The sequence below is a fragment of the Rhineura floridana genome, chromosome 1 (genome assembly GCF_030035675.1).
Source record: "Rhineura floridana isolate rRhiFlo1 chromosome 1, rRhiFlo1.hap2, whole genome shotgun sequence".
In the NCBI taxonomy this organism is placed as follows: Eukaryota; Metazoa; Chordata; class Lepidosauria; order Squamata; family Rhineuridae; genus Rhineura; species Rhineura floridana.
Window position 1 is genome coordinate 9,712,764 of NC_084480.1, and position 27,681 is coordinate 9,740,444.

General features: G+C 44.9%; 1 protein-coding gene and 1 long non-coding RNA gene across 2 annotated transcripts in view; one reads left to right on the forward strand and one right to left on the reverse strand.

Annotated features, from left to right (window-relative positions):
• Positions 1–1,525: 1,525 nt before the first annotated feature.
• LOC133378813 (uncharacterized) lies at positions 1,526–27,554 on the reverse strand. The gene is made up of 4 exons (XR_009761107.1): positions 27,393–27,554; positions 12,686–12,762; positions 10,059–10,282; positions 1,526–4,020 (listed from the first exon to the last, which is right to left on the reverse strand). It is a non-coding gene; the product is annotated as an uncharacterized LOC133378813 (long non-coding RNA).
• The window catches only part of PIK3C3 (phosphatidylinositol 3-kinase catalytic subunit type 3), a 157,324-nt gene continuing 156,732 nt past the window's right edge, over positions 27,090–27,681 (forward strand). Inside the window, exon 1 of the mRNA XM_061613420.1 lies at positions 27,090–27,239. The gene's annotated coding sequence lies outside the window, so the exon portion shown is untranslated. The remainder of the gene's footprint in view (positions 27,240–27,681) is intronic.

Below are 27,681 nucleotides of genomic sequence, written 5' to 3' on the forward strand. Positions count from 1 at the left end.
CCCCCAAGGAATGGGTCCCTTCTAAGGGATCGTTTCCCTCTTCCTCAGCTGGATGCTCTCCTTCCCCGAGACCATCGTTCTCCATGATAGCAGGAGATCTATCATCGTTGGAGTGGGACACAGCTATAACGTCCCTGAAGGCCTCCTCCACACACCTCTCTGCCTCTCTCAGCTTTTCCAGGTCCGCCACCTTGGCCTCAAGGAAATGAAGTCGTTCCCGGACAGCCAGGAGCTCATTGCACCGAGAGCACACCCACGACTTCTGTCCAACAGGCAGATAGTCGTACATGCTGCAGGCGGTGCAAAACACTGGAAAGCCCCCACACCCCTGCTGGCTTCTTACCTGCATAGTTTTGTTTAAGGTTTATTATGTCAATGGGTTGGAGACTGCGGTTTAGTTGAGGTCAGGGAACAGACGGGCAGAGTGGGGGCCCTGGCCTCCTCGCCCTGCTGCCAAACTCGCTCTGCTGCTTAACTTGCCTTGACTTTTTGTCAGCTGGGGCTCCCTCTAGCTCGTGGAGCAGGCTCCCTCGCTAGGGTGCTCTGACTTTATATGTGTGGCTGGTTCCTCCCAGCTACTGCTGCCAGCCAATGATGTGTTACTTGAGGCTGATGGCTATCAGCTGGGGCTTAACACTTTAGTATTCTCTCAGGCTTCCTTCCTTCCTGAGCGAGGGGTGGGGCTGTTTAAGCTTTTGGCTGCTTTTAATCTAATCAAGGGGCTGCGCCTTCCAGGCAAGTCTTTTGTGTTTGTTGTTTTCCCACCTAGAACAGCCTGACCTTTCTTTAACCTAGGGAAACAGAGCTTGTGGTTGTGTTTCAGGAAGGCTGAAGCTGCCCTTTTTAGCAAGGACTGAGCTGACTCTCTCCCTCTATGTGTCGGTGGAGTTTCCTTTTCCCCCTTCTCTCCGACTGGAATTTAGCCTTGTTTACAGTGTCCCCTGAAGCTTTCCTGCTAGGGTGGTGTTGAAAACTAGCTTTCTATGGGCTTCCTTCTCCTAGGATCTGTCTCCTAAGATATAGGTTCTTTCAGGATTTGGCTCCTAGCTCAGGGTGACCTTGGGCTGCCCTTATTACTTATTGCTCTGAGCTGTTTTACTTCAATTAAATAATGGAATAAATGGGAGCTACTTACCCTCTTTTCGCTCTGCTGCTTAACTTGCCTTGATGCTTTGTCAGCTGGGGCCTTGACGCTTCGTCAGCTGGGGCTCCCTCTAGCTCGTGGAGCAGGCCCCTACCTGCAATGTTGCTTTTGGCTATCTGAGCCAATGGGAGCCTCTTTTGTACACAAATAGTGGCTGGGACTATGGTGGACAGAGGGTTAAAGCTTCCTTCTCTCCTCTGTCGTAGCTCCCACCAACAGATTCAGACTCAGTCTTTCAGCTTGGTTCTTGCCAATGGCTTTAATACACAGGTTAACATACCCTGGAACATAGATCAGAACACAGTTCACACAGAGCTGAGATCACTCCAAGGCACTACTCTGCATGGCTGCACAGATGAAGACATTGTCACAACACCTGATGCACTCCCTCATGGGCACAATTATTTGCACAAGACTTCTTTCCCAGCTCAGGACCAAGCAAGCAAACTGGCACTCCTACTGGGCTGGTTAATGGGCCCAGTCTGTTTGCACCTGCACATCCTCTGGCAAGTCCATGGTGACGGAGGCAGAGATGACTTGAACAGATCACCCCATGACTCCAACTCCAGCATCCTCTCCTGTGGAGACAGGTCAGTGGAATGACCATTGGAGGCTGGGTAAGGGGACGGACTGACAACTCGACCCCTTCATCCAGGTCAGCTGAAATCTCAGGGGAGGAGCTCGTTGATGGGTAGATAACTTGGCCCCTCCCTGGTATCCTCATTCATCACTGTTAGATCACTGGGCCCCACCCCTGGATCCCAGGTTCTTCCTCACCATGGGGCTCATGACGTCTGCCTTGGTTCCAGTCCAGATAAGAAGTCCCCATGACTTGTTTTTGTTTTTTTAAAGCAGCATTCACATAACTATGTTTAATGCTTGAACATAGTATCATAGGACCCCGACTTATACCAGCTCAAACCATTGGTCCAACTAGCTCAGTATAGTCTACACTAACCGGCAGTGGCTCTCCAGGATTTCAGACAGGATTCTCTTCTAGACCTACCTGGAGATGTCAGGGATTGAACCTGGACCTTCTGCATGTAAGGCAGATGTGCTACCACTGAGCTACGGCCCTTCCCCATGACCTATGACCCTTCCCCAAACATTACCTCCACATCACCTCAACTGGTGCACATGTTTTGAGAGGGAGAAGGAAAGGTGCAAAATACATTGTCATGCGATCCCACTCTGGGAGATAATCAGAATGAACATTTGGGTTTCTGTGCTTCAGGTATGAGCACTGCCATGACCCATATCTAGCAGTGATCCACACACAGAGTCAGAGGCTCCAGGGCTGCCTGATGGGGACCAAGGGCAGATTCAGGACTCAGAGCTGAGTGCTGAAGATAGGGAGACCATTGCGCCTGCAGCTGTTGGACAGGAGCCCTCAGAGGAACCTCCCAGAGCCTATAAAGCCAGAGCCTGGACCTTCATGGGCACCTTCCTCTGAGCATGAAGAACCAGATGCTTCCCACCACACATCACCAGTCTGGCTGCGTAGGAAGCACACCAGGAGGGAGGCTATAGAATAGAGGAGGACTGCCTGTCTTCATGCCAGAAGACTGGCCCTTTAAGGCTCTGATGTATTCTACAAGGGGGTGGAGCCTGGGAGGAGGGAGTCCGGAGACAGAGGCTTAACAGGCCGTAGTCTGCTCCCAACCTTTGATGGAGTATGTTTGCTCACTTGGAACTGTCCATGGTCTAGCAACCTTTGACCAGCCTTGTGGTTGTCTTTGGTGGGATCTGGCATTGGCCCAGAATATGACAACCACGGGCTCAACCCCACACCCATTTCCAAGGTGCCCAGAAAAAAACATGCAAAGTACATTGTAATGATCTCTCTCTCTCTCTTGTGCACATGCATACTGAGAAAGCACAATGGAATGTAGTATGCACGTTTACAATATAAACCTCCATTTGAAGTTCCAGTGCCAGATTCACTTCCCCATGACCAGTTTCTCATTGCAGAGAGGGGACTCAATACCAGTGCAATACCTGAATACCTGCAGCTTCTTTTAGAATGTTGGACTCCAGAGCGTGGATACTTGTGTTTGAATTTATTTTCATCCACAAAACTTACTATGTGGCTTTGGGCCACGCATTTCCCCTCAGCCTACCTCACAGGGCACTTGTGATGATGAAAATGGATGACGGGAAGGACAATGGGTGTGCCACTTTGACCTCTTTGGAGAAAAGGTGGGATAAGAACAATGTAAGAAATGGATCTTTTGTCATGCTAGATTTAAAGGGAGAAGTCTGCTTAGAGCGTAACTTAAATGGCAAATGATTCATGGTGGGTTTTCCTCCCCACACCCTGAATTACTTTATTTATTCTCTTCCCCACCACCACCACCTGACACCAACTCAGTAAAATGACAAGATTTGGAAAAGGTCTCGAGACTGTGCTTGAAAATTTGCTGGGACTTCATGCAAATCTGTCTCTTCTGCTGTCGTGGCACATGGAGTTCCCACCGTCTGCCTTGCCTTGCTTATTTTTTTCTTCCTTTCTTGCCAATGATATTTTCAAGTGGCTCAAAACACAGTTATTATCAGCCATAAACTCTTGTTTGTGTGCATGATTAATTAAATCCCAAATATTGTTTCTTGAAGTACGGCATAAATGTCACTGTGCCGGCACTGTTGTTATAACCCATCTACATAACATTACGGAAGGGCCATTTGGGGATGGAAAGTCTTCCTTCTGGTGCATCCAGGAAGTGGAATAGTAAAGCCTTAAAGTCAGCTGGTTGAGATAAATGGAAGGGGACCTTATTGCTCCCAAACACTCTCCTGGAAATAATGGCATCTTGACATTTTATCAAGCACTCATGCGGTCATTCTCCATGGTATCAGCCGGAGCTTGAAGGATAGAGCTGTAAAGAAAGGATTGTCAGTCATAAACATTCTTCAAAACCATGGAAGCCACAAATGAAAGTTTAAGTAATGGAGGACGCAATACCCTTGATATTTCAACAATTACCTGCAACAACTGCCTTCCTTCAAAGGCTGAGCTATTTCTCTCTCTCTGTCTCCCCTGCCCCCAAAGACTGTTGCTGTCGTGGCAGGAAGGGGCTAAATAATAAAGTAAAATCTAACAAGCAAAGCAAGAGAGAGAGAGAGAGAGAGAGAGAGAGAGAGAGAGAGAGAGAGAGAGAGAGAAGCTTAAACCTCCCATCATTGGATATTTGGGGAAATTTCATAAACCTACATAAACTAAAACCTTGACCATTAGCTTAGCTTTGTGAAGCTTTCAGTCACGAGGCAGGAGACAGCTGTGAGACTGAGCTGTAAAACCCAGGGAAGGCTCCACTTTCTCACAATATTGCTGTTACAAATATACGACTGATTTTATATTTATTTATATTACTTCTTTACAAGGAATAAGCCATAGCTCAGTGGCAGAGCATCTGCTTTGCATGCAGAAGGTGCCAGGTTCAATCCCCAGCACCTTCAGATAGGGCTGGGAACCTGAAACCCTGGGCAGCTGCTGCAAGTCAGTGTAGACAGTACTGAGCTAAATGGTATCACTGAACACTAAAGTCAGGATCATTCAGACCATGGTATTCCTGATCTCTATGTATAGATGTGGAAGTTGGACAGTGAAAAAAGCAGATAAGAGAAAAATCAACTCATTTGAAATGTGGTGCTGGAGGAGGGCTTTGAGGATACCATGGACAATGAAAAAGACAAATAATTGGGTGTTAGAACAAATTAAACCAGAACTATCACTAGAAGCTAAAATGATGAAACTGAGATTATCATACTTTGGACACATCATGAGAAGACATGATTCACTAGAAAAGACAATAAGGCTAGTTTCTACACACTCTTGCACCCCTTTCTACCCTCCATCCAGGCAGGGAAGAAACATGATCAGTGTTCAAAGACACATCCAGCCACGCAAAAACACCAAGGAAGTGTGCAAAACAGGGTCTGGGTGTGGAAGCGGTGTGGCTGGGAAGAGTCCTGAAAACCAGATAGAGAGGACCCGAGTGTCATGCTCAGCCCCTATATCTGGGGGTTTATGGCTGGGTTTCTCCTAGGGATGGAAAGATCTGTCTGTTTCGGTGTCTCATTTTTCCAGTGTTAAATTCAGTTCTCTACGTTCCTACAGCGATCTGCAATTTTTTAAAAAACAAAAATCCTCATGAAAATTCTCCACCATTTTAGTGCGAATTTCTCCAAATAAACACATTTTTGTAGGTGGTTTTGACAAATGTACACATTTTTGCAAGCCATTTCTCATCATTTCATGCCTTTTTGCCTGTTATTTTCACTCATGTATTCATTTTTATGCACACTTTGTCCTAATATATGTATTTTTGCGAATGTTGTTTAGTTGGCGAACTGCATCCCAAAATTCTAATAAATGCGAATTTGAAAGGATAGCTGTGTTTCATTTCTCATATTGTTTTGGAAAGGGCGGATTTGATAAATTCTGCTTAAAATGTGAATGGAATTGAAATTCTCACCCATCCCTAGTCTCCCCCATGTTATCCCTCTTTTCCAGTACCTTCAGCTTCCTATGGATTTATGGATGTGTCTCCCCCCACAGTATTCTCCTGTTGTCCTGTGAGCTTCCGTACAGGACAAGAACACTCTTACTGGCAGGCACTGAAGGGCAGGGTTAGAGGCAGGGGGTGTCTGTCAGTGCCATGCAGATGCAGAGAGCTGCTGGATAGCAGGCACAGGATGTCAGCAGCCTGCATGCAGCCCTGCTGGCCAGGGAGAAGCCAAGCATCTCCTCAGTGCGGAGCTAGCCATCCCATTTCCAATACTGTCAATAAAGACATGGGAGCCATTTTTGCAGAAGAAAAGAAGAATGACATTTGGCAAATAAGGGAATGACCTTAATAGAAAAGAGTAAAACAACAGAGTGTCATGACCAATCAACTGATTTGTTTGGGGCTCCTGCTGGGAGGAAGGGTGGGATATAAATAAAAAAAATAGGATGAGGCCTAACTAGTGCTGAATAAAGGGGAATTAGTACTTCACACAGCTTGGAAACTATACATCTGTTAATGCAGCCTAAAATAGCATTTGCCTTTTTTGCAGCCACATCACACAGTTGGCTCATATTTGGCTTGTATGAACAACAATTCCAAGATCCTTCTCACATGTAGTATTGCTGAGCCATGTATCCCCCATCTTATAACTGCATTTGGTTTCTTTTTCATAGGTGTAGAACTTTGCACTTATCCCTGTTAAATTTTATTCTGTTGTCTTCAGCCCAATGCTCCAGCCTATCAAGATCCCTTTGAATTTTGTTTTTGTCTTCTAAGATATTAGCTACTCCTCCCAATTTTGTATCATCTGCAAATTTGATAGGCATTTCCTGCATCTCCTCATCCAAATCATTAATAAAAATGTTGTAGAGCACTGGGCTCAGGACCGAGCCCTGCAGTACTCCACTCATTACCTCCCCCCAGTTTGAAAAGGAACTACTGATAAATACTCTTTGATTCTGTAGCCAACTCTGGATACACCTTAAGACCCTGAAAAACATCGGATACTCCCTTTGCTTCCACCAACCCAAGGAGAATTGGAGAGAGGACATAAGAATTCCCTGTGGAATTCTCTCCCCTTAAATATTAGGCAGGCACCATCTCTGCTATCTTTTCGGCGCCTTTTGAAGACTTTCCTCTTTCAGCAAGCCTTTTAAGTTGAGACCTATCCCAGTTTGCATCTGTGTTGGAATTGCTTTTTAATTTTTTTAAAAAATATTTTTTTATATAAAAAATATGTTTTGACCCTTTTAAAAAAGATTTTTTAAAAGCTTTTTAAAAAAATGTTTTAAAGTTGTTTTGTTTTAATCTATTTTAAGGTGTGTTTTTATGATGTTTTAAAGTGCTTTTAGTGCTTTTGTTTGCCGCCCTGGGCTCCTGCTGGGAGGAAGGGTGGGATATAAATTAAAGAATAAATAAATAAATAAATAAATAAGAACCTAAGAAGAGCCTGGCTGCTGGATCAGGCCACTGGCCCATCTAGTCCAGCATCCTGTTCTCACAGTGGCCAGCCAGGTGCCTCTTCTGGGAAGCCCACAAGCAGGACCTGAGTGCAAGGGCACTTTTTCCTCCTGCAACTTCTGGCAACTGGTTTTCAGAAGCTTACTGCATCTGACTATGGTGGCAGAGCACAGTCATCATGGCCAGTAGCCATCGATAGCCTTATCCTCCATGAATTTGTCTAATCTTCTTTTAAAGCCATCCAAGTTGGTGGTCATTACTGCCTCCTATGGGAGCAAATTCCAGAGTTCTATGGCTGCATGAAGAAGGACTTCCTTTTGTCCGTCCTGAATCTTGCAACATTCAGCTGCATTGAATGTCCACAAGTTCTAGTGTTATGAGAGATGTAGACTCAGTCCACTTTCTCCCTGCCATGCATCATTTTATACACTTCTATCATGTCTCCTCCTAATCACCTTTTCTCTAAACTAAAAAGCCCCAAATGCTACAACCTTTCCTGTTAAGGGAGTCACTCCATCCCCTTGATCATTCTGGTTGCCTGTGATGTTCCTGCTTATAGTGTAAATATGGTAAGTGCTGTTTATATAGAAGACATATGGTAAGTGGAGTGAAAGAGGAGGGGGGAGTACATGAGCAGTAGAATGCTGGATGATTGACTGAGCGTTTGAATGGCTGGGAGTATAAATGGAAGAATGACAGTTGAATGAGGGTGGAGGTCAGGAGTGTGGAGAAAGAGGGAGTTGGAGTTCTGATTAATAATAAGTCAAGTACAAAACAGGAATAGATGAAACCATACGCTTGTGAAACATTCTAAAACTAATCTTGTTATTTCTGATATTTAATAAATACTTATTTGGTTTACCAAAGGCCTGATCCTTGGCTGGGGGATATACATACCAGAAGGGAGGGCAAGGTAATTACCAAGGCTGAACAGAAACAGTATCTAATGGTGGCAGTGGTGAAGGGAGGAATAATAACAATTCAAGTATCCAGAGCAACCCAGAGTTGTATGTGTTATCTATAAAGATACAAGGGGGTTGGGAACAGCATAAGCACGCAGTCACAAAAGTAACCAGCTAGAGAGAGACTCAGGCAAAGTCTCTGGGAGTATTGGTTATAGGATGTGACTGGTGGTGCTGCCTAGCAGGGGGATCTAGTGAGATCTGTGCTAGAGTGGAGTGAGAAACCATATAAAGGATGGTCCGGACTGGTGGTATCCCTGGTGGTGCCTAGTGAAAGGCAGTAGCCACAAGCAGGTGGGAACCTGACAGGGAGAACCAGGGAAGGACATCACATTGCCCTTTTCTGAACCTTTTCCAACTCTGCAGTATCCTTTTTGAGGTGAGGCAACCAGAACTGTACACAGTATTCCAAATGCGGCAGCACCATAAATTTATACAATGGCATTATGATATGACATTAAACATCACTGTCCCCCTAGGGCCTCTAATAGCCATCATCCCTGAAAACCATTGATATAATTTGCCCAGAACAGCAGCATAACAACATTGGAACCGACCTTATACTGAGTCAGACCTATAGGTCCATCCAGCTCAGTGTTGTTGTGATGATCCCACCTTTGACTCCCCCTGTCAGGTTCCCACCTGCTTGTGGCTACCGCCTTTCGCTAGGCACCACCTCAGGACACCACCAGTCAGGATCGTCATTTTTATTTTTTCTCACTCTGCTCTAGCACAGATCTCTCAAGATCCCACCGCTACCACCACATGTGACATCCCCACCTTTGGCTCCACCTGTCAGGTTCCCACCTGCTTGTGGCTACCGCCTTTCACTAGGCACCACCTCAGGACACCACCAGTCAGGATCGTTGTTTTTATTTTTTTCTCACTCCGCTCTAGCACAGATCTCACAAGATCCCACTGCTAGGCAGCACCACCAGTCACTCCCTGTAAACAATACTGCTAGAGACTTTGCCTCAGTCTCTCTATAGCTTGTTATTTTGTGTCTGGGTGCCCTTGCTGTCCAGAACCCCCTTGTATCTTTGTCTATAAGGCATACAATCCTGGGTTGCTCTGGATACTTGACGTTGTTACAATATCTCCCTTCACCGCCTCCACCATATGATACAGTTTCCCTTCAGCCTTGGTAACTACCCTGCCCTCCCTTCTAGTCTGTGTATTCCCAGCCAAGGATCAGGCTTTTGGTAAACCAATAAAAGTAGTTATTTGATAACCCCAGGAAATAACAAGATTACTTTAGGAATGTTTAACAAGCGTATGGTTTCATATAGTGTCACTCTTTATGTTTCTGGTCATATATATACTGTCTAAATATCAGCCAAATATAATCCAACCCTCCCTCAGAACTCTGCCAACCAACCCATCCAAATAACTCTCCACTAAAGACTGTCCAACAACTCTCACCAACCGACCCCCTCTCAACTGTCATCCTCCCATTTATACCTTCAGCCATTCAAACACTCAGCCAATCATCATCCAGCCTTCTCCAGCCTTCCAACCCATGCTCTCCCCGCTCTCATTCAATTCACTTACCATATATCCCTTAATAAACCCGCACTTACCATATTTACAGGTTTTAACATATAAGGACATCACAGTTGTCTACACCGACTGGCAGCACCTCTGCAAGGTGGGAGAGCTGATGTATGGTGTGCCCTCTGCTGGATTGCAGGCACCTCCAGACTGACCATATTTTGTGGGAGGCAAACCTTTGGTGTACACATTTAAAGTGGATTAAAGTGCTCTGTTGTCCTCGAGCAACAAATCCATAAAAATAAACACATGCCCTCTGCAGTATGGAAAGTGCATTGGAAAGCGTGGAATGACTGACTGACTGACTAATGGGAGATAAGCAAACTCCCTGCAGGCAAAACAGGATGAATGCAGGACTAGTGATCATTGCTGTGTAACTGCCCAGCAAAGAAATCAGGATGAAAGCTCAGTAAAGGCCACATATATTCTAACCTTCGCCTGGAGGGTCCAGTGTGATTGGACTTGATGATCTAATCTTTTCAGCTCTAGGAATGTATGCCATGTCTTGCAAACAACGTAAGATGGCAATCCACAGTCCAGAAAACAGTCCATTGGTTCAGCTCTTGTGTCTGCTATGAAGTTCAGTGGGTGATATTCCTTTCTTGGCCTAGTCTACTCCACAAGGCTGTTGTGAGCAAGTGTGCTCTCCTGGACTCCTTGGAGGAGGAAGAGTTGAATTAACATGATGATGATGATGACGATGACGATGGAGGAGGAAGAGGAGAATAAGAATAAGAAGTTGTTATTAAGGAACTATTCTGGACTAAAGATGCATACTGCAGATACAACTACATGTATTTTCTTAGGAGCACAATCACCTGCATTCCGAAAATGCTGATGTTAAGAAATCTGTCAGCACCTTATTTTTTAATTCATTTATTCATTCCATTTCCATGACAAAACAGGTGATTTTTGTGTAAATGTGTCACATCTTTAAAAGTGGAAGAATGCACTCACCATGAGATGTAAAGGTCCCAGTCTGTGTTAGCAGAAGGCAAAGTTCCAGGGAACAAGGATATTAAATCCCGCATGCTTCCCCTGACCCCGTTCCTCTGCAATAAAACATTCACTCTGTTTTGTCTGACGCCTCGTCTTTCACTAAACTATTGTCAGCAGGATCCATCAACATAATAGCATTTAAGTGGTGCAGTTCAGCCGGCTTGTAAAATACATCGTGTTAAGCACTCCTGGAGAGCTCCATTAAGACCAAGAAATTTGTATGTTGACCACAGAAGACAAGTAGGTAGATTTGTAGAACTACAGATGACATGGGTTGGTCTTAGGTTTTGCAAGGTGTCCAGGGCCCAAAATTCAGCACCACCTAGGGAATCAAAGCCTCCCCTTCAACATCCAACAGGGTTAGGGTGGCTGTTTGCCCTACTCAGGACTGGCCCAAGACATTTTGCTAGTACCCCCTATTTCATGTAAAGAAGCTAATTGGATGGGCACATGAATCTTATTTCAGCCCTGACAATGGAGTCACATCTTTCCAGGAGCATAAAACTAAGGCTGTGTACACACCATACATTTAAAACACATTTAAAGCATGTTTTTCCTTCGAAAGAATCCTGGGAGCTGTAGTTTACTCCTCACAGAGCTACAGTTCCCAGCACACTTCACAAACTACAGTTCCCAAGATACCTTGGAGGGGATGCACTTTAAATGTGCTTTACAAGTATGGTGTGTATGCAGCTTAGCTTAGTGGGTGCACACCACACATAGCTCAGTCGTCCATTACCTTGGCCACATTCACACTAGACATTTAGTCCACTAATATTCCACTTGAAACAGACATGGCTTCCCCCAAATAATCCTGGGAAGGGCAGTTTGTGAAGGGTGCTGAGAGCTGCCAGGAGACCCCCTTTCCCCTCACAGAGCTACTGTTTCCCAAACACTTTAACAATCAATCCTTCTTCCCATAGAACTCTGAGAATTGTATCTCTACGAGGGGAATAGAAGTCTCCTAACAACTCTCAGCACCCTTCACAAACTACACTTCCCAGGATTCTTTGGGGGAATCCAGGACTGTTTCAAATGGAATAATAGTGGAATAGATGTTTGATATGAATGTGGTTGTTGTGCTACCACTCTCCAGCATCTGTTGCCTATTGCCTAATCAGAGGGCTGGCCCTGGTTGTATTTTATAGAGGGCAGTCTTCCATGTGCAAGGCTGTTGGAGCACAGTTCTCTGTTTGAAGGGCTGTCCAGTCTGTTACTGAAGAACAAAAAGTCTAACAAGAGCATGCATATCAGGACTTTTGTTGGGCCTGATGTGGATGCAATTGGCAGCTCTGCAAGCATGTTAATAATTCTCATCTGAGCTTCCTGGAACAGGCTGGGCAAATCATAAGTTGTGAGACAGGGCTAGAATGTTGCACATTCTACTTTGCATGTGCAGCTTTGATCTACCAAGGAGTAAGCTTTAGGCTTAGACAGGCTGTCAGTCGGTGGTCTCTCTCTGCAATCCCAACATATTCTCTTGTTTTGTTCATTTATATCATCTCTATACCACTTTGGCTTTCTGGAACAAAGCCTCTAAGCAGTTTACAACCTATGGCAAGACATCAAATAGGACACTATAAAAAAAATCAAAATAAAACATTGTGGATGAAGATCAAATACAAAATCCAATAAAGACCACACATTTAAAGCAGCATAATAAGCAGGAAAACAAATGTTACTTTAAAAAAATGGAAATGGACTGCCTTCAAGTGGATTCCAACTTATGGCGAGCCAGGGATGATAAACAAAAGGGTGACGTTTCTCTCTTTAAGAACATAGCTGACGCATCATGTTACACTTGCGTAATGGCATTTAATTAACACATTGCTGTTGTTAGTTGATTAAAAATTAACTGTGAATACTTATTTAACATTTACCACTTGCAGATGTTCCCTTGATTTATGAGAATTGTCAGGAGTTAAAGAGTCCGGGCGGGGAGAGAAGAAGGGGATCTTTTTGTTCCCCCCTCATCACTTTAAGAAAGCAAGATGAGTTTTTGTAGGGGATCTTCAACCCGTGCTGCAGAAAATGTCTTCTTTCATATAGACAGAACTTACCTACACATAGTATTCCTCATTTCTCTGCCTCCATCTGCACCTGTTGCCACCTTTCCTCCTAAACTGGTTCACCAGTCCTGGTGAGAGAGAGAGACCATCAGAAACGTGAGCCAGCGGAAACTATAATGGGCTGTATTTGGGTGGAGCCAGATCAAAATGTCTTGCTCAAAATGTTTTGAGAGATGTTGGGGGCATCCAGTTGTCATGGCCACAGACACCACCAGAACCCCAAAACAGGTGAAGCAGCCAGCATCATCACAAAGCCAACTCAGAGTGAGGGCTAGCTTTCCTGCTCTTCCTGTGCAGTCTGCTGGGAAAAGGAAAAAATGGCACCCACTAACCTCAGTTAGAGGAACCTCAGGCTGGGGAGGGGGAAGAGAATGAGGCCCTTCAGACTCTCCATGGCCCACACCCCCTCCCTAGCCACACCCTCTCTCCCTAGGCCGCACCCCCTCACTGCCCTTGCTTCACACTCTCCTTGAGTGTTTTTGCCTGGCTGGAACGTGTCCTCGAACTCTAACAAAGTGGGTTTGCTGAAGCTTATGTTGCTGTAGGTAACTGGCCAAAGTGGAGCCAGGCGCCCTTGGGGGTCACCTCTTTCAGAGCAACAAATGTTAATTTTACCGTTGGAGGCTTGTTTCTACACACACTTCTCTCTCTGCCTCTCCATGCAGAAAGAGTTGTTGTTCCATTCCTACCCTCCAATGGTAAAATTAACATCTGTTGCTCTGTCCACTCTTGCCCCTGGCCCCACCCACCACTGGCATGCGGCCCCCAGGTGTTTGCCCAGAAGGAAATGCGGCCCTCAGGTGCAAATAAACACCCCTTCCATCCCGGCAGGAAAACTCTCCTAGAACTCTGAGCAGCACCCTTGTTGCCGGCTGGTGAGTGGAGGATTTGATCCTGTGGGGTGTGGCCGCTGCTTCACAATCTCCTTCCCCTCAGGGGAGGCGCTTGCGGACGGGTTCTGTGGCATCCTAGGTCCTGGGCACACAGCACTCCTGTCCCTCATGCCTGAAACAGGTGACCCCCAAGGAGGCCTGCCTCCGCTGTGGCCAGTTGCCTGCTGCACCACAAGCCCTCCCAGAGTGTGCCTATTGGGTTATATATGGTTTCTATGTGTGTGGGTAACTATAGATATTAAGTTTAACTTCTGATTCGGGTAGTGTTATAAAGACCAAGCACACACATGGAATTCTACAGAATCCAACAAAGAAAGCCTCATTATGATCGGAGTGTAAATTGCAGATGTTATCTATGGTATAGTCCTAACCCTAACCTGCCTGCCTACTCATGCGAAACCCAATCCACATTAAGACGCCAAACCCTGTTCCCTAGGTGTTGACAGAACAAGTCCCCAAACCTAACACTTCCTGTCATTTCTCCTTTTTTTAAAAAAAACCCCTCTCTCTCCTTCCTTCGCAAACATTGCAGCCAATTGCGCTAAACGTTCTGTTAACTCTGTCATACCTGAACGCAAGTTAACGAGCAGCATTTTCCCTCTTAAATACATACCTGTGATTTCATCACAAGTGCCCTGCAGAATCCCAGCTCCATCCCCCCAGCAGGCCACCTAACAACCTGCTTCCAAGGCCCCCTTGCAACTAGACCTACCGCTACCAGCTGTAGCTGGTCTCCAGCAGGCTGGCGATGGTGGAGGAGTCAGGCCTTGGCTGGGGGAAAGCAAGGAGGTCTCCTCAGTGGCAGAGCTTGGAAAAGTTACTTTTTTTGAACTACAACTCCCATCAGCCCAATCCAGTGGACATGCTGGCTGGGGCTGATGGGAGTTTTACTTCAAAAAAGTAACTTTTCCAAGCTCTGCTCAGTGGCAGAGGTAGACCCTGGTGGTTGCCGTAGCAACGGGAGCTTGGGCGCAGGCCATGAGAACTGGCAAGGAGGCATTTGGGGGGGAGCTGGGATACAACCCTGTAGGGTGCTCCTTCGCAAGTCAAAAGTGGAATTCGAGTGGAAAGGGGGGTGGAGGCAGACCATTTAGACACAACGTCAGCTTTTGCATTTTAAATTGCACCCGCCATGCACAGTTCACAGGAATCGAGCAACAATCTGTGCTCTGACTCTTTGCTGCGCTGCACTTAATCCCCTGCGAAGGCACACCAGAGGCAACGATGCTACCATCAAATCGCTTTCAACCCTCTGCTGAAACAACAGCACCCTATCATCTTGCTCCACAAAGGGAATACAACAGTTGACCCTTCTTACACTTTCAGTGATGTCTTAGCGGGGAGAGATGTGTGATTCTGCCACTGTCTCCACTGCCAACTTCGATGTGTTGATCAGAAGAGAGTCTGTATGAGCTGTTGGTACGAATCCTTTCCCCCTGTGCTGGCTTTTAGGCAGTCTTATATTGATTTTATGCTTGGTGTGTGTGTGTGCGCGTGCGTGCATGCTCATATGCATGGGCATGTGCTACAGGAATGGGGAAGAAATTCAATTCAGTTCGCATTTAAGCCTCATTGATCAAAGTCGCACTTTCCAAAGCAACATGAGAACTGAAACACAGCTATCCTTCGAAATTCACACTTATTTGAATTTTGCAATGCAGTTCTCCAGCCATGCGATCCTTACAAAAATGTGTACGGTAGAGGGAAATGTGCATAAATATGAATCTATGAGTGAAAATGACATACAAAAATGCATTGTATTAGGAGAAATTGCTTGCGAAAATGTGTTCATTAGTCAAAACTGCATAAAATGTGTTCAGTAGGAGAAATTCCCCCTAAAATGCTGGAGAATTTTCGTGAGGGTTTTTTTTAGATAGCTAATTGCTGCAGAAACATGGAGAACCAAATTTATTATGAATGAGAAATTTATTGTAAATGAGAAACAGAGAGAACTGAAATGGACAGATCCTTCCATCTTTAGCGTGCTTTTTTTGTTTTTGTTTTTTGAATGAGGATTTGGACTTTTTTTTATGCTGCTCTTTGTGTTTTTCTCTTGTATTAATTTCATTTTAATATACACTCTGATATGACTGACGATACTTTTATCTTCTTTCACAAACCACCCAGAGGACTTTCTTGAATGGCTGGCATACAAATGTCATAAGCAAACAAACAAATAAAATAAAGGCACATTGGGTGCAGACAGGTTTTCTGCACCTAACAGGTTCTATGCAAATGGGACATTCAGCAGAGGCAAGCACAATTTCCCCTTCTATGCATTCCATGGGGGAAAAAATGGGAAAACACTGTTGCTATATGCACCTTTACCTCTACTACTCCACCACAACATGCACACCACTCCCTTCAAATGCATGTGCAATGACCGCAAAGCACAGGAATGAAATGTGCTTCCCCTCCTGCTTATTCTGAGCAAGACTGGTGGTGCCATGTTACCCCCACCACCACTTAAACACAAACAAACAAGCAAACAGAATATTTGATCTCAACAGAAAATAGTGGGAAAGAAACTGTGTGTGTGTGTGTGGTATGTGCCTTGTTTTGCTTAGGTTGTTAAAAGAACATCTGAACCGCAGTTCTGGAACAGGCCTTCTTTTGAAAGCCTGCTGTTTGATAGAGTGTCATTTGTCCCCTCCTTTCAGAAGAACCAGCTGGCAGTTAAGTGCTAAAGCCACTGACTCGCATGTGTTTTCCTGACATTTAACAAATGGGAACAGCTTGCAGATCTGCGTTAAGTCGCTCTGTCTGGCAAATAATCATCAGCTATGCAGCATCAATGTTCAGAACATTAACTCAAACACATACACAAAAAGTGGAAATGAAGAGGAGAGGCGGGGAGGGAGGCAACAAATGAATTGCACCATCGGAAACCCTTGGCAGAAGAACCACTCTGGGTGGGAAAAAACCTTTGGGAAAGAAAGGGATGCATCAGAAGATCAGAACGTAAGAAAGGCCCTCCTAGATCAGGCCAAAGGACCATCTAGTCAAGCATCCTGATGTCACAGCACCTATGAGAAGCTAAAATGATGAAACTGAGGTTATCATACTTTGGACAGATCATGAGAAGACATGATTCACTAGAAAAGACACTAATGCTGGGACAAACAGCAGGGAGTAGAAAAAGAGGAAGGCCAAACAAGAGATGGATTGACTCCATAAAGCAAGCCACAGACCTGAACTTACAAGATCTGAACAGGGTGGTTCACGACAGATGCTCTTGGAGGTCGCTGATTCATAGGGTCGCCATAAGTCGTAGTCGACTTGAAAGCACATAACAACAACAACATGAGAAGCCCACAAGCAGGACCAGAGTGCAGAAGCACTCTCCTCATCTGTGGTTCCCAGCAACCGGAATTCAGAGGCACACTGTCTTTGACAGTGGAGGCAGAACATAGCCATCATGGCTCATTGACAATGATAACCTTACCCTCCATTCACTTTAAGAAGCTAAAGAACAGCCTTTAAAATGGCAGCTTGCAATTACTTAGCCCTGCCCAGGGGTGTAGTCATCCAGGATTTCAGGGGGTCTTAGACCCTTTACTTTTTTAGGAGCAGGGTCCCAGCAGGGTGCCTAGATCTCCAGCAACCTGTGAGGCATTGAGCATGACAGGGGAGTATGTTAGCCTCTGAGAAGGGTCTTGTTCTTTCCTGCTGATTGGAGCCAATCAGAGAGAAAGGAGGCGAGTCAGCCACTGAGAAGACTCTTCATAGTAGCTAACACTCTCCCTTTTGATGCTTATTGGCTGCTAGAGATGTCTGTTGTTGTGGGAAAAGGCATTAACAAGGATCTCCCCAACTCAGCAGCAAAAAAAGGGAGAGAGGGCATGGCTGTGACTAACATAAAGGGACCCTGCACTTCTGAAGTTGCCATTACATCACCACCAGGTGAGCTTGCAGATGTGAGCCCATCAAACCAGAAGAAGCAACCAGAAGAGGCTTTGCTCTAAGTCATCTTGCATGCTGGCATGTGATAACTGGAAAGAGCGTTCACACAATGCATAATCAGCTGATGGGACTCAAAGGCACATGATGTCCACAAGTGTTACATGGGATCACACAAACACATAAGAGTGAAGGTCATAGGGACATATTTGAGGTCAGACTACAAGCCCATCCAGCTCAGCAACCCCCCCCCCAAAAAAACACTCCATATTCAAGCATAGTGTCCCTCCAAACACCAGTTGCTCAGGGCCAGCTCCAGCTTGTGGAACATTCCCAAACTAGACTAAGGGCACCATCCAATATTAGACAGGAGCCATCTCTGTTATCTTTTTGGCGCCTACTGAAGACCTTCCTCTTTCAACAAGCCTTTTAAGTGGAGACCTTATCCCAGTCTGCATCTATGTTGGAACTTTTTTTTATATGTTTTAAAACTTTTTTAAAAAAAATGTTTTTAAAGCATTTTTTAAAAAAGATGTTTTTTAAAATGTTTTGTTTTAATATGTTTTTAAGGATGTTTTGTTGGAATATATTTTAAGGTCTGTTTTTATGATGTTTTAGAGTGCTTTTGAGAACCAGTGTGGTGTAGTGGTTAAGGTGGATGATGACCTGGGAGACCTGGGTTCGAATCCCCACACAGCCATGAAGCTCACTGGGTGACCTTGGGCCAGTCACTGCCTCTCAGCCTCAGAGGAAGGCAATGGTAAACCCCCTCCGAATACCGCTTGCCATGAAAACCCTGTTCATAGGGTCACCATGTCGGGATCAACCTGAAGGCAGTCCATTTCCATTTTCCAGAGTGCTTTTAGTGCTTTTGTTTGCCACCCATGGCTCCTGCCAGGAGGAAGGGTGGGATATAAATATAAATATTACAATAATAACAATAATAATAATAATTGGGAGGGATTGAGTCACTTGCTTCCAAGGAGACATGCATAGGATTGGGCTGTCTTACATATAATGTATAAGACAAGGCAGTTTTGTCAATGACAACCAGTTGTGTGTGTCACATGACTTCCCTCGCACATTGGAAATACTTGTGAGAGAGTTGCTGGATCTTGATGACTAGTGTTGCCCCCTGTTGGTGGCCCTTCATTAGGTGGCTGTGTGAAGCTGTCCTACGCAGGTACCAACGGTCATAACTCACAACCTGGGGACTTTGCATAATGTGAAGGAGGCCTCAGAGGAGAATAAGACTCCAGCCCCAACCTTGGGGGAAGTATTGCCAGGACATTTGCCAGGATGCTCCCAGCTGGAAGACACAGCCCTGCCTCCTGATTCAGAGGAAGAGTCTCTACTGGTATCCCTATCTCCCCAGCCCGCTTTAAAAAAAGATTAGACAAATTCATGGAGGATAAGGCTATCAGTAGCTACTAGCCATGATGGGTGTGCTCTGCCGCCATCATCACAGGCAGCCCGACAGGACACAAAGACTGCAAAATAAGGTGAGGTCCTTTTAATGGCCCACCATCTACTTTGGAGAGGAGCTGCCCCACCAGCCTTTGCCAACCTGGTGCCAGATGTTCTGGGCTACAACTTCTATCAGATCCAGTCTGCGCTGCTTGTCAAAGGGTGAGCAACACTGTGGGTGCAGTCAACGTGTTAGGTAATATTACACTCTACTATCTCTTGCATTTGCTAGATATACAGAACACTTATTGTGATGATCACTTTTGATCCTCTGCCATTCCACGTACACAGCTTTGCATTACATTGGTGTAATGTGTGGCAGAAGTGGATGTTAATTGACTCTCCTCTCTTTCCATGTATATCTATTGTTGAATGATTCATATGTTTCCAGCTTCTCTCTCTTTCTTTACTACCCTCTTTTGTGTGCTTGCTATATGAGTGAATGTATTTGAGTTGTTTTGTATTTTTATTTATTACTTTTTTTTTTAATTAGATTTTTATACCGCCCGACTAGCAATAGCTCTCTGGGCGGTGAACAACAGAAATACAATAAAATCACACAATATAATACAACAAAACATATAAAAATAAAACAATCTAAAATCAGTTACAGCGCATTTAAAATTAAAATTAAATTAACTTAAATTAAAATGCCTCAGAGAAGAGGAAGGTTTTAACTTGGCACCGAAAGGATAACAATGTCGGCGCCAAGCGCACCTCCTCAGGAAGACTATTCCACAATTCGGGGGCCACCACTGAGAAGGCCCTAGATCTTGTCACCACCCTCCGGGCCTCCCTATGAGTCGGAACCCGGAGGAGGGCCTTCGTAGTAGACTGTAGTGTACGGGCCGGTTCGTATCGGGAGAGGCGTTCCGACAGGTATCGTGGTCCTGTGCCGTATAAGGCTTTATAGGTTAATACCAACACTTTGAATCTGGCCCGGAAGCATATTGGCAGCCAGTGCAGGCAAGCCAGAACAGGTGTTATGTGCTCGGACTGCCTGGTCCTTGTTAACAATCTGGCCACCTCATTCTGCACCAGCTGTAGCTTCCGAACTGTCTTCAAAGGTAGCCCTACGTAGAGCGCATTGCAGTAGTCTTTTGAATATCTTACGTTTGTTCCCCTTCATTACTTTCATACTGAGAAAAAGTTACCAAAAAATCCTTAAAAAACAACAACAACCAAAACATAGCCAGTGCTGTTACAACTGAGCCAGAGGTGTGAAACAGGATGTTGAAGCTTATTGCGTGACCTTGGGCTACTCACAATCTCTCAGCCTAATCTACCTCACAGGGTTGTTGTGAGGATAAAATGGGAGGGAGAACCACCTTGAGCTCCTTGGAGGAAAGGTGGGATATAAATGTAAAAAGCAAACAAACATATATAATGTTTCAGTTGGGTCTTAGAGTTCGCAGAGGCATTAGACCCTATGGTTCCCTTAGTAGGATACTAGGAGCTCTCCAAGGTCCTGAAGGTGCTCTGGGTGCCGTGGATTCCTGATTTAGCTTCTTGTCTCAATGTCAAAGTAAGTTTCAATGGTAGATCTGGTAGGATTTTGCAAATGGAACTGGAGAGGGAGGAGTGCCATCGTGTTCTCCACCTCAGGCATCAGGATTTTACCCCATTACAAAACTGCCATGAGGGGTGTAGTCATCCAGGATCTCGGGGGGGCTTAGACCCCTTCCTTTTTTGGGAGCAGAGTCCCAGAAGGGTCCACATGTCTCCTGCATCCTATGAGCCAATCAGCAGGAAAGGGATGTGTGTTAGCAACTGAGAAGAGTATTTGAACATGCTTCCTTGGCCTTTCCTGCTGATTGGAGACAATCAGAGTGCAAGGAGGTGAGTCAGCCACTGAGAAGACTCTTCTCGGTAGTTAACATTCATACTGATTGGCTCCTAGGGATGTCTGTTGTTGTAGGAGAAGATGCACTGGGGAGGGACTGAGGAGTGTGGAGATGATGACAGAGAGCAAGCAAGTGAGGGGATGTTGGGGGGTGGCATGACTATCGATTCATGAAGGGACCCTGTACTTCTGAATTTGCCACTACACTACTGGATCAATCCACTGATCTTTTTGACTCCGACTGGCAGTGTTAGTTCAAATTCTCAGACACAGGTCTTTGCTGCCCGGCAATCTTAAATCTTTCAACTGTAATTAAACATGTGATTTTATTATGTTTTAAAATTGCTATGTTAACTTGCTTCTAATATTTCCTTTTATCTGTATTTTTAAACAGATGTTTTAGATTGTCCTTTGCAAACCATTTAGAGATCTTTTGTTGAGGGTGCTATATACATGTTGTTAAATGGCAATGAATTAAAAAAATAAACTGGAGATTGAACTTGGGACCTTATGCATGCAAGACATGTGCCTGACCATGGAGCCATGGACCCTACCATTGAATCCAACCCACTGTTGACTCCTCAGGGGGGAAAATGTCTTGGGCCAACTCTAATTTTGGTAGCAGAGGATCCGTCCTTCTGTTCTAAAATAAAAATGGATTATTCTCTCATTTAAATCTTCACCAGAGTTGGCTGTGGAGACCTTGTCCAACTGCCTGGAATCCGTGAGTGGATGGATGGGAAGGAACAAGCTGAAGTTGAACCCTGATAAAACCGAGGTACTACTTGTGGGGGACAAGAGAAGGTTGGGTGACATTGACCTGAAGTTCAATGGGGTGAGTTTACCCCTAAAGGACCAGGTCCGCAGCCTTGGGGTTGTGCTTGATTCCAGGCTGTCCATGGAGGCTCAGATTTTGGCACTGAGCCGGGCAGCCTGGTACCAACTACACCTGATACGAAGGCTGCAACCCTACCTTCCTGTTCATCAGCTCCCACTGGTGGTACACGCCCTGATCACCTCTCGTTTGGACTACTGTAATGCGCTCTACGTGGGGTTACCCTTGAAAACGGTCCAGAAATTACAACTGATACAAAATGCGGCGGCTCGACTACTTACGAATAGTCGCCGCCGAGATCACATCACACCAGTGTTGTTCGACCTACACTGGCTTCCAGTTGTTTTCCGAGCCCAATTCAAGGTGTTGGTATTGACCTTTAAATCCCTACACGGTTTCGGCCCAGTTTATCTCACGGAGCGCCTTCAACGCCACCAATTATGCCGCCCGACAAGATCGGCCACACAGGGCCTTCTCTCAATCCCGCCAACAAAAACAGCCAGATTGGCGGGTACAAGAGAGAGGGCATTCTCAGTGGCGGCCCCCACTCTTTGGAACTCCCTCCCACAAGATCTCCGGCACGCCTCTTCCCTAAATGTATTTCGGAAAGCCTTAAAGACCTGGCTTTTTCAGCAGGCCTTCGGGGTATCCGGGGAGGGTTAATCGATATAATTGTAATGCCTCTACCCAGTTTTAATATTGTTGTTGTAGATCTATTGTTTTTATTGTATTACTGTATTTTATTAATTGTATTTTAATAATTTTGTAAGTCGCCTAGAGTGGCCATTGGCCAGATAGGCGACGAAGAAATTAAATTTATTATTATTATTATTATTATTATTATTATTCCACAGCAAGGAGTTGCAATAATGTGTCTGTGTGTCTGTGTGTCAAAGTGAGAGATGGGACGGGGGGCTTTATCGCCAGGATATGAGATTAAAACCAAAGAGAGCTGATAAAGAATCTATTGTAGCCCCACATCTTAGATGGGAGAGTTATTGTATCTTCTGGATCCATCAAGGTGATAAAGTAACAGATCACACTGAAGAGCAGCTGGAAACTGCACCCAGTTCTCCCTTATGAGTAAACAGAGTCTTGTGGCTCTTAGACGGGGCTATAAATTCAAGCTAAGCATTTCAGGTCTATATCAGGGTGACAGAAAGCTTTGCGCCTTGTGATTCATCCCGGACGGATGCATCATCTCTTTGTTCCAATCTAATCAGGAACATTTTTGAAATGCCCATTTCTCTTCTGAAGTCAAAAAAAGGCAGAAAAGAGATTTAGTTGGGGTTGTTTTTCTTCTTTCCTTCCTTCTTCTTCTCCCCCCATTTGGTATGAAGTTTGAAAAACATCTATCAATCTATCAATCTATGAATGGCATGCCTTCTTAGAAAACAACAATTTCAGTAGCAAAAGATCCCAACTCTTGTGTTTTAGCGCCATCTAATGGAAGCAGTGGGATTTGCATTTTAGGATGCAATATTTTGGTGTGCTGTTTTGAAATGGATTCGCCCATACAGTAACGATGGGTCACCTTCCAATTAAAGAATTCTTAGTCAATGGATTGCAATGCTTTTAAATTAATGGTCATAACTCAGTGGCAGAGCACCAGCTTTGCGTGCAAAAGCTCCCAAGTTCAGTCTCCCACATATCCAGGTAAGACTCCTTTTTGAAACTCTGAAAAGCTGCAGGTCAGCATAGATCAGGAGGGGGTAGGGGCACTCTAGCTCACGGGCCTAATTACGTTCATCAGGCCTACCCATTTTGCTCCACAAGGATGTTCTTGCAAAGCCACACCTTCTTCCTTATACCTGATCTCATGCATGACCCTTCGTGTAGGCCAGGTACGGATGCGGCAAAGTGAGATTTGCAGGAACTGCAGTTCAGCGGATAGCCAGCACTTGCAGAGCCCTTGCCTGACAGTGTGCCTTCAAAGTCCATTTGCAAGTGCAGTTTGGATTTCAACTGCACCTGCAAACAGAGAGGGGGAAGAAATAGTCCATTTGCAAACCAGGCCTGCGAACAGACTTCAAAGGGGGCCTTTGAAGGCTGCCACCATCAGTCAGCTGATTGGCGCTGAGAAGGCACCTTCAAAGGAACTGGGAGCAAGCCCTTTTACAATGTAAACTGATAGGCGACTGATAGGTGGGTTCCCACCTGTGAAAGTTGTCCTGCAGGGGTGGGGGAGATAAGAAGCCTTCTTGCTGTCTGGATCCAGTTCTCCACCCCTGGACCTGAGCTAGGTGATTGGACTCAGTATAAGGCAGCTTCCTATTTAATCGATAAAAGCTGAATACAATTGCACATGAATGCAACAATCACTGTGGGGTGGGGAGGGGAATTGCTCGGAATGGTGGTCTGTGCAGGCCCAGTGGCAGAGCCAGTAATATAAGAGACATTTCCGCCTGTGGGGGAAGGTGGAATTTGCTCCCACAAGATGCAGTAATGGCCACCAGCTTGGATGGCTTTAAAAGAAGATTAGACAAATTCATGGAGGACAGGGCTATCAATGGCTACTAGCCGTGATGGCTGTGCTCTGCCACCCTAGTCAGAGGCAGCATGCTTCTGAAAACCAGTTGCCGGAAGCCTCAGGAGGGGAGAGTGTTCTTGCACTCGGGTCCTGCTTGCGGGCTTCCCCCAGGCACCTGGTTGGCCACTGTGAGAACAGGATGCTGGACTAGATGGGCCACTGGCCTGATCCAGCAGGCTCTTCTTATGTTCTTATGGAATCCTTTTAAGATCTGTAAACATGATTTGCAAGCATTAGTTGCTGTAAACCACCCAGAGAGCTTCGGCTATGGGGCGGTATACAAATACAATAAATAAATAAATAAATAAATTAAAAACAATGGCTGACATTGAACGGCCAACAGTGGAAATGGCAACGGAAATTGTCAGTGTTTGCTTATTCATCCCATGTCCGGAACAGAAATCAATCCAGCAAATATGATCAGCATCTGCTGCTGCTGTTTTCAGTCTGCAAACAATATGTAACAATACATGACTAATGACTCACCCCCACTTTGCACTGCATTTCAGAAGCCGAACTGCAGCAGAACACAAACAGCGCTGCAAACAACAAATATGGGGCGGAACAGAAAATTATGCCTTCTGACATCCCTGTTGGTGCCCTTCGGCTAGTTTGGCGTACAACTCCCATCAGCTGGGGCTGACAGGACTCACAGTCCAAAATATCTCAAGGATCCCAGGATGAAGAAGGCTGATACAGCTCTACCTTTTCTTCTTCTTTTTTCTAGCTTTTTATGAATAAGCCATTCCTTCCTGCAAGCAAGTCTCAAGCTTGCCATCTGTCCTGTTTCTCTTTCAGTATTTGTGAGAGGGGGGAAATATTAACTTATCGTTTTTCTCCCACAGTCTGATAAAGACAGAGATTTGCACTCGATTAACCCAGCAGGGCAAAAAGACAGAACAGGTGAACAAGAACTAGCAAGCATTGCCACAAATGCTAAGCCATTAAACATGTAATTGGAATTTTTATTTGAGATCTTAATTTTTCTATGGCTGCTTTCACATTGCACTGTTCCATTATTCCAACAATTTCTTTCTTAGCAAGCTGTGCATTTTATTTAACCGTTTGCATGACATAAAAGCTACTTCTGGAAATCTAGTGGAATAGAGCAGAAGTTTGGTGCTAATTTTCGAGATAAATGATTCCAGAAATAATCTGTTTGCAAGCCTGGGAACCCAGAAGATCACAGGAGCTTTGCGCTAGCTGCAGCTGCCTTTAGGCACGCATCAGTTGTTTTTGCCTGACAAAACTTGTACTGATATTCTGGCATAGGCACATGTAGCAGCATTCCCTTCTTCCTTTTCTCTCACACACCCCTGTGTCTTGGGAGACCAGGATTTGAATCCGCACATAGCCATGAAGCTCACTGGGTGACCTTAGGCCAGTCACTGTCTCTCAGCCTTATGAAAACCCTATTCATAGGGTCACCATAAGTCAGAATCAACTTGAAGGCAGTACATTTACATTTTTACAGTGCACATGTGTATAATGGATGAGGGACAAAAAAAGGTTCTGTTCATTGCAGCAATGTGAAAGACAGTTGCACGAAATGCCAGTATATTGGCTGAAAAAGCCACAGTTCCTTAACGGAACAGGTACTGCAGTGTGAAAGGAATTTTAAAAATCAGGACAGATGCGCTACCATTTTAATTTGTTAAACTAATGCAATGAGCCCCACGTCTGAAAGCATGTCATGGATAGATCATTCCAAATGAAGAATACCATGCAAGCCTGCCCAGGGAGTTGTTACCCTCTTAAAATGGATAGCAAACACTTGGCAGTTGGTCATACATGTCATGTTTAATACTTTAGCTAAAAGGATACGGTTATCATGATAATATATGCTCAAATAATAAAACATGGAGTTTTAAATATATGTATTGCAAACTCCTATAGGGGAGGAGTACAAATTTTGATACTGTTATGTTACTTCTTAAAACAATAAAAAATTTAAAAAATGACATTTAAAAAATGATAGCAAAGGCTTCAGGTCTCATTCATAATCAAAATGATCATTCCCAGATTTTGATATTTTTTGCATTGGAATGTTGCTGGCACTGCTGTGCTTGTAATACAGCTTCACCGTATTAATCATTATGGGCAGGAATATACAACTAATGCAGAGTTTAGAGCAGGGGTAGCCAAAGTGATGCCCCCCAGATGCTATTTGACTTTAACTTGCATCACCCTCAACCAGCATGGCCAAAGATCAGAGATGACAGGAGTTACAGTTTGACAACATTTAGCTGGAGTGTCAGAGCAGGACTGGGTGAGCCACTTTCAAATCCCTCCCCCCCCCCGTGAAGAAATAGGACTTTCGTTTTGGGTTGTAAAACCTTGGTTGTGAAATGGATGTTTTGCTCAGGAAGTTGTTCACAGAAGAGTCAGAAGGGATAGTTTGTGTGGTACATTTGCACAGGAGGATCAAAACTTCATCCTAGGAAGCTGGCAATTAAGGGAGACATAGAAAGTTAACTAAGACGTTCCTCTCCTTCTGATTGGTCAAAAAGGTGGGAGAGGGAGTAAAAATAAAGTATATAATCAATGTAAAAAATAGGGGAGTTGGTCAGGAGATGTACAGTTTGAAACTTAAAGCGCTGGTATTGAAGTGATACAAATAGGGTTGCCAGGTTCAGGGCCTGAGACTGATCCTATATCTTTAGGAGAAGAGAAAGTCAGCCAAGTGCAGGTTGTTCTTGCAACATTAACCACAAGATGGAATTCTTCCTTCCCTCTGCACAACTTTTAAAGATACAGAAGGCCTCTGGGAGGCCAGGCCTGGCAACCAAGCGGCCCTCTGTATTTTTAAAAGTTGTGCAGAGGGAAGGGAGAATTCCACCTTGTGGTTGTTCCCATTACAGCATTGCAAGAACACCTGCACTTGGCTGACTTTGTCTTCTCCTAAAGATACAGGAACAGTCTCAAGCCCTGAGCCTGGCAACCCTATACAAAAGAGAGAAACACTCTGGAAAGTGTGAGAGCGCACAGTTGGACACTGCAGCAGGAGAGAGTCTGGAGAAGACTGCAAAGGCACTCAGAACGGAAGTGAGGAAGGCAGATTGATAAGCCTAGAATAGGTAAGGCTGGATGTATTTTTCTCTGATTATTATCTACTGTTATGGGTAACTACTCAAAAATTAGCTCTTTTTCTAAAATCATTACTTCAGAAACTGTTTTGACTTGTTGCCTTACTAAACTCTTAAGCAGAAACATAATTTGGTGTTACTCACCCCATGCCTAAGCACCACAGCACTCCACCTATTATAGGAAGTAGGTTGGGAACAGCTGGCTTGGCTTGTTTGTCTCCCCTCCTTCTCATGCTGTAAGCTATAGGCCACACAGATGCAGCCTTGCAGCTCACTGGGTGAATTTAGGACACTTTCCCAGTAATACCATCTCTAGAAATAGAGAAAGAATACATCACAGGGATGGGGAACCTGCGGCTCTCCTTATGCTGCTGGACTACAACTCCCATCACCCCCGATCTCTGGCTATGCTGGCTGAGGCTGATGGGAGTTC